The sequence below is a fragment of the Chiloscyllium plagiosum genome, unplaced genomic scaffold, assembly GCF_037043375.1.
Source record: "Chiloscyllium plagiosum isolate Xiang-an unplaced genomic scaffold, Cpla_swu_hap1 HiC_scaffold_2, whole genome shotgun sequence".
Lineage (NCBI taxonomy): Eukaryota > Metazoa > Chordata > Chondrichthyes > Orectolobiformes > Hemiscylliidae > Chiloscyllium > Chiloscyllium plagiosum.
This window is the reverse complement of record NW_028270140.1, coordinates 127,112,303-127,120,627: the sequence shown is the minus strand read 5'-3', so window position 1 is coordinate 127,120,627 and position 8,325 is coordinate 127,112,303.

Sequence of the window (8,325 nt, the reverse complement as noted above, 5' to 3'; positions counted from 1 at the left end):
TATTTGACCACATTTTGTGTTTTTTTTTAATCTTGAAGTTTTTTTCTATACTACACAAAAGCACTTCATGGTTGCAGTCTTATCCAAAATGGACTCATTGTAACATTAATTGTATGAAGTGAACTGTACAAACAGTATTGTCATTTAAAAGCATATTCCTAAAACAAAAACTTTGAAGTCAAGTCCACTTTCAATCATATTTATAAATTCTTGGTTTTGTTTATAAATTATTGATTTGGGGTTTATTGTCTTAAACAATATTTTATAGATCTGACAGTTCAATGTTTAAAGTGGTCTCAAAAACAAAAAATGAAATGCTGCTTGCAGTCACATTCATGAATTTATTTTTACTGGTTTAAAAATATATTTAATAAAAAAGAACGCTTCATGCCATATTCTGTACATTAAATATAATGAATACTTTATAAAAGTTTTTGTTTTGGCTCTGCTTTATTTAGGGCTCATGTCCAAGTTCTCAAGGTGCAATGAATATTTAATCCAATGCAAAGATAAGTTGTTAAACTCTGTTTTGGTACCTTGCTGTTACAGTTCCATTTCCACAGTGAACAAATTGAAGACTGCCTGAAGAGATGGCAGAAGTATGCGTCACCAGACAGGCTGAAATAATTCTAGTTTTGATATGATTATCCAGCAGTAAATGTTATATTGCATTGTGTGTGAACATATTCATTTTAATTCCCTGCTAGTTAAGTAAACTTACATTTGATGTTAATGTACTTTATTAATGTAATGAGCTTTTTAGCCCAAATCAACCCACCAGCTGTCTAATATTGACCATAAGACTGCCCCAAATGCATTCAGTAAATATTGATAAAAGTCATACAATCTTATGTACCAGTCAGTGATACCTGGTCGTATTCGGGTAAGGTAAGATGTGTATGGTATCTTAGATCATTACATTTCAAGGCTAACTTGGCTAATCAACATAACTGATTCTGTCAACTAGTTATGGTATAAGGAGTTATCAAGGTACACCAATTTCAAATTCTACTTGACAAGTGATTCTCTCAATCTGCCTGTCTTCCATGTATGATTTACATAAACAAGACACTAGAAGAAGTAGTCTATAGTAGCTATAGAGCAGGAGAGAGAATAAGAGTTAGTGAGGTCATGTAAGAAAGGCAATACATAATATTAATCTTCATGGGGATTGGAATAGTCAGATTGGCAGAGGTAGCCATGAAGAAGAATTCATAGCGTAACTGGGACATTTCCAAGAATAATATTTTGTGAATCCGACCAGGGATCAGACCATTTGGATGTGGTGCTATGTAATGAGGCAGATTTGATAAATGATGCCTTAGGAGACAGTGACCATAACATGGGAGAGTTCAGTTTGACAAGGAGGAACCTGGGTTAGAAACAACTGTAGTAAGCTTAGTTAAGGATCATTACAAAGGATTGAATGCAAAGCTGCTGAAACCGACTGAAAAAGGAGTTTAGTAACAAAGATTGCTGAGAAGCAATGCCAGATGCTTAAGAAAATTGTTCACCGCTCACAGCAAAGACATTTTCTAGTGAGGAAGAAAAGTTTTAGGAAGGGGATAAACCAACTATTATTTAAACAGGGAAGCTAAGGATAGCATCAAATTCAAGGAAAAAACATGCAATGTGGTAAGGCCAAGGATCGAGGAAGTTTTTAAAACCAACGAAAGATGACTAAAAAAAAAACAGAGAGAAGATAAACTTTAAGCATAAACTTGGAAGTAATATCAAGACACGCAGCCAGGGATTCCTTAAATATAAAAAAAAACGAGAACCGCAGTGAGTGTAGGTTCTTCAGAACGAGGCTGGGTAAATAATAATCGTGAACTAAGAAATGGCACTGGAGTTGAATGAATACTTTGTATCTGGCTTCACAGTAGAAGACGCTAACAGCATTCCAAGATGATTGAATAACTGATGGGGAGGAAATAAATACAATAACTATCACCAGAGAAAATGTGCGAGGAAACTTAATGGAGGTTCAAGACTGATAAGTCCCATGGACATGGTAGGATATATCCCAGGACATTAACTTAATTAGCTACAGAGATAGCGAACTCTGGAAAAGTCCCACAGGATTAGAAAACTGTCAATGTAATATCTTTATTTAAAAATAAAACTATGGACCAATTATCTTAATATCTGTTATTGGGAAAATGCTAGAGTCTATTGTAAAGGCTATAATCGCAGAGTATTTAAAAATACATATATCAATCTTCATGAAGGAGAAATCATGCCTGACAAATTTATTGTTGGTCCTTTGGAGGATGAGATTGGAGAATTAATAATGGGAAACACAGAAATGGCAAAATCATGTTGTCAATATTTTGCTTCAGTTTTCACAATTGAGTACACTAGTACAATCCCAATAGTAACAGGTAATAAGACATAGGAGTGGAAGCAAGGCCATTTGTCCCATCGAGTTTATTCTGCGAAAGGGAGGAACATAGAATAATCATCACCACTAGGGAAAAGGTACTGAACAAACTATTGGGTAGGCAATCCCCAGGGTGTGATGGCCCATGTCCGAGGTCTTAGAGGAAGTGACAGCAGTGATGGTGGAGCCACTGATTGTAATGTTCCAAAATTCCCAGATGCGGTCCAGTGGAAAAATGTTGTTTTAACACTCTTATTAAAAAAGCAGGGAGGGAGGCAGAAAGTAGTAGACTACAGACAAGTTAGTTTAACAGCTATTGTTGAGAAATTGCTGGAATCCAAGGAAGTCATGACAGGACATTTGTAAAGTCAAAATGCAATCCATCAGAATCAGCCTAGTTTTATGACAGTTTAATCAAGCTTGACTAATTTGCTGTAGAGATTTTTGAAGATGTGTCAAGCAGAGTGGATAATGGCGATCCTATAGATGTAGTACATCTGGACTTCCAAAAGAATTTGATAAGGTGCCCCACAAAAGGTTCATATATAAGGTGGGATCACATGGGGTTAGGGGTAATTTATTAGCTTGGATAGAGAATTAGCTAACCAATAGAAAGAGAGTCAGGTCTTTTTCTAATTGACAAGATGTAAATACTAGGGTGCTACAGGATTCCGTCTTTGGGCCCAGACTATTTACAATGTTTCTTAATGACTTAGTACTATGGTGAAAGAATGTGCAGATTTTCAAATGACATTAAAAAGGGTGGGAAATTAAATTGCAATGAAGACATAAGAAATTTACAAAGGGATATGAGTAGGTTAGGTGAATGAGCCAAAATGTAAATAAGTGTAAGGTTTCCGTTTCGATTGGAGGAATAGAAAGACAACTTATAACCTAAATGGAGAGAAACTTTGGAGTGCATCAAAGCAAAGTGATCTGGATTTGCTTTGTACGAATCACAGAAAACGAGTACACTAGGTAATAAAGAAGGTAAATGGAATTTGGGCATTTATTGATAAAGCAGTGGAGTATAAAAGTATGGCAGCATTGTTGTAACTGTACAAGGCATTAGTGAGACTACACCTTGAGTACTGTATACAGTTTTGATCCCCTTACTTGAGGAGGGATGTAGTTGTATTGGAGGCAGTTCAGAGGATGTTCACTAGATTGATTCGAGAGATGAGAGTTGTCTAACAAAGTGATTGAGCAGTTTAGGCCTAAACTGTCTGAAGTTTAGAGGAATGAGAGGAGCTCTAATTGAGGTACATGAGATGCTAAAGGGGACTGAGCAAGTAGGTGCAGAAAGAATGCCTCAGGTAGTGCAAATTAGAACACTAGGTCCTAGAATAAGGAGTAGTAATATTTAAAACAGATGAGGATAACTTCTCTCAAAGGGTCATGAACGTGTGGAATTCACTACCCCAGAATGAGATGGATTCTGGGATATTGTATAAACTTGAGGAGAGACATTTTTATGTAGTAATATGTAAAAAGGTTATGGAGAACTTTCAGGCAGGAGAGTGGAATGCAGATCGACGGAGCAGGGGGACTGAATTGCCTACATTTGCTCCTAGTTCTTTTGTTCTTGTATTTTGGAATTTGTTGAGGTAACAAGGAGGCTAGATAAAAAGGAAGCAGTGAATGCAGTGTATGTGGATTTTCAGAAGGCATTTGGTAAGGTATCACACATTAGGCTACTCAAGATAAGAGACAATTAATTCAAATATTGAATGAATGAATAAATAAATTGAAAGATTGATTGAATGAATGAATGAAAGAAAGAATCCAAAGACTGCATGAATGAATCACTGAAGCCAAAGATTTATTGAATGCATGAATGAATGAATATTGACCTTTTAGCATGTCCTGACACATTAGGCTACTTAAGATAAGAAACCATGTATTTCAAATAGTGTCTGAGCATGGAAAGAGGATTGGCTAACAGAAGACACAGAATTGGGATAAGGGAGGCATTTTCAGGATGACAATCTATAATTAGCGGATTGCGACAGGGATCCGTGCTGGGAACAAAATTTACAATATGTTTTAATGGATAAGGAAAGTGAACATATAGCCAAGTTTGGGATATAAAATACATGGGAAGGCCAGTGGTAAGGATGACAAACTCCCCAGAAGGAAATAGACAGATAAGTGAATGGGCAAAACCTCGGCAGATGAAATGCAAGCTAAGAAATTTGAGGTTATGCACTTTGTCAGGAAGAATAGAGGAACTGAATATTATTTAAGTGGAGAAACACTGAAGAAATCAACAGAACTGAGGGACTTAGAAATCCTTGTCCATGAATCACAAGCTACCATCCACATTTAGTGGAGAAAGGGAAGGTGAATGGAATATTTGCCTTTATTTCAAAGCGAATGGTTTATGTAAGTAAGGGGAATTTTCTAAAATTATGCATGGCACTAGTTAGACTACAGCTGGAATATCCTGTGAACAGTTTTGGTTATGTAAATACAAGGAGTCCAGAGAAGGATTGCTAGGCTGATTCCAGGTATGGAGGGATTGTCTTCAGAGGAGAGGTTGAGTAGGTTCAGTTTGTACTCTTTGAAAAATGAGTATTGACATTATTGAAACATACAAAATTCTGTGACTTGACAGGGTAGATGTGGAAAGGTGGTTTCCACAATTGGGAGCATCTAGGACCCTAGCATGTAATCTCAGAATTAGGGGCCGCACACTTCAAAGAAACATGAGGAATTTCTTCACTTGGTGAATAGTGAATCTGTAGAATTCTTTATTACAGACGGCTGTGCAGGCTGGGTGGTTAAGTATATTCAAGGCTGAGATTGATTTTTAATCTGTAAGGAAATTGATAGAAAGGCAAGATTATGGTCCTGAGGATTGTCAGATCAAACATGATCTCATTGAATGGTGGAGCAGACTCAATGGGCTGAATGGCCTACTTCTGCTTCTCATATGATTGAATGAATGAATGAATCCAAAGATTGTATGAATGAACCACTGAAGCCAAAGATTTATTGAATGCATGACCACATGGACCTAATTTTTCAGTGTTGGCCTCTCAATTTAACTCCCTAATATTCTTCTTTGCAAATCTCCTAGTGGTCTTGTTGTATATTATTTAACAAACACCTTCTTGGCTTTCAATTTGCAGCTTGTGTTGTCTCCTGCATTTTCATGTACTGTTTTTATGCTGTGATTATTAAATTTTACCTGGTCTTGAATGATATGGGCATTGGTCTAAAGTTGGGAGGATACAGCAAGAAAGAACTTAAAAAGCAGCTTCTCAACATTGAAAAATATTTTGTGACTGTTCCTCTCAAGGTTTTGAATGGCAATTTCTATATTTCACTAATGGATGGCAACTGTCTATTTTCATGCATTTGCATCTCATTATTGGCTAATCTCACCTCATTTCCATGCAACTTCCCATTTCCCCTCCTGCCCAGAAAAAGCAGACAGCCTCAATTCCCAACATGAGAATCAAAGTGAATACCTGGCGCCAAAGCTCACCACTTGCTTCTCCAGTCTTTCATCCAGCTCCACTATTGCCACCATTTCCCTGCAGGCTCTATGGACAACATCCTGTTCCATCCTTCAAGGGAAATGGGCATCACCTCTATCCATCATTGTGGCTGCTTTTGAAACAACTCACCCTCCACTTCAGGACTTTGGCTTGGAGCTTATACTTTTTCCAAGTATGGGGACGGCAAACACGAGGAGACACAACTTTTAAAGTGAGGGGAGATAGGTATAAGACAGATGTCAAAGGTAGTTTCTTTACTCGGAGAGTAGTAAGGGTATGGAATGCTTTGCAACGGTGGTAGATTCGCCAAGTTTAAGTCGTCATTGGACGCGCATGGAATAGTGTAGGTGGGATGGACTTCAGATTAGTATGACAGGGCGGCGCAAAATCGAGGGCCGAAGGGCCTGTACTGCGCTGTAATGTTCTATGTAATTTATTTATTTTTTAGGATCTCCCTCTAAGAAAAAATGTAATTACGAGATTCGTGACTTCATTAATAAAGGAATAGAGTTCAAAAGCAAGAAAGTTATGTCAAATCTTTGTAAAACACTGAGTAGACCTCAGCTTGAGCTTCACCCTGTTTGATTCTGGCCATCATACATTAAGCAGGATGCCAAGGCATTTGAGAAATTGCAGATGAGATTTACCACAATGATACCAGGAATGATTAAAAGCACTAAATAGATGCCAACGCTTAGATCATGCAGGCATTCTTCAAGTGAAGGGCTTCTGTTAATTGATAGCTTCATTCTCTTTTTTTTTCTTGGAACTATTAACATTTTTAACAACCAAATAGTTCTCTAAACAAAACTTCCAACTATTCCCAAAGGACATGGACAGAATGTTAAGTTTCAAGGAGACCAAAGCGCTGTAGCCAGGAGCTTTATTATGGATGTGTTCTTTCAACAGGCAGCAAGGTTATAGAGCTGTTTATCCACCCAAAATAGCTTATGATGTTATTAGGTCATGTAACTAGACTTTTAAAGTGACAGTCCACCATACTCATGTATGCAACATTGCATTTTTCTACTCACTCACAGATGCAAACCTTCTTTGGCATTGCTGGACATTTATAATCTGCCCTAATTGCTCTTGAGAAAGTCTCCCAATAGTCCAAAGTATGAATGAGCCCTCAGTTAACTACATAATTTTTAAATTACATATGCCATATTAATATTACATTTTAAAACTCCCTCCATATTTTAATGCATCAATGCAATTTGCAAATCTGACATTTTCCAATTCCTACTTGGAAACTTCACTCCTAGCAGATGGAAATTAAGCCCTTTACTGTATTTGAAACTGACCATCAATTTTCTCTGTTGACAGCAAATCCTGAAAATCTGGCTGAAACCAGCAGTAGTTATCTGTTTTTGAAAAACCCACAGCTGTTGTTTTTTTGCTTTCCTTCAAACACATTCAACAAGGGAATAGCCGGGGACGCTGTGCAGATTGTTAATGGTATTGTTCTATTTACTGTGTCCCATTGTTCACCTAAATGTAAAAGTTGCTGCAGTAGGTTCCAAAGCACAAGAGCAATTAAGTGTTGTCGATACTCTTGGGAGTATTGAGATTTTGGTTACAGAAAAAACACAACCTTTGCAGCTAAACCAGTATTAGCAATGGTTCTGTTGGTTATATACATGTCTCTTAGTCAGGACTATGTGGTTAAGTCCCACTGCAGGCAAGGAACGAGGTTGAGAGGTGACATCATGGTTACCTCAGCAGGTGAGGAAATTGAATCCACATTGTTGGTGTCATTGGTTATAAATTGCTTTGGGATGTCCTTAGTTTTAGCAAGGCACTATATAACTGCAAGGGCAGTTTCTAAACACAGACAGCAGAGTCTTGGATGAACTCAAGTGTACGCAGGGTATGTTGGCGTGATTGTGTCAGAATGTATCTACAAATACAAATTCACCCCATAGACTTACATGTGAGAGATTGGGAAGAGAGACCGAGTTTGCTCAAAAAGCACACAACTTGCAGGCAGTCAATCCATATAACATTTTATAAATTCCGACTTTGGAAATGGAACCAGTCTGACTCAAGATTGGGATACAGACCTTACATGTTTAATACATTATCATTGATCTGAGATGTCATTTTTTTTTTATATAAAACCTTCAGTTATCTCGAATGTGACTTAAAAGAAGTTTTGGGTTTTACATATTAACAAACCAAAACCTGCAACTCATTCTAAAAGGTGAAAGCTTTAACAGCAATCTAGGTTTGTTCAATATATCACTTTAATTGCATGACACTAATCTTTTGCTGTAAATTGTGTCGTCTTATCCTGCCCAACTAGTTACTTGATGAAGGAGTAACTCTGAAAGTTGGTACTTCCAAATAAATGTATTAGACTATAAACTGCTGTTGTGTGATTTGTCCACCCCAGTCCAACACTGGCACCTCCCCATCATAGCATCCATGAAG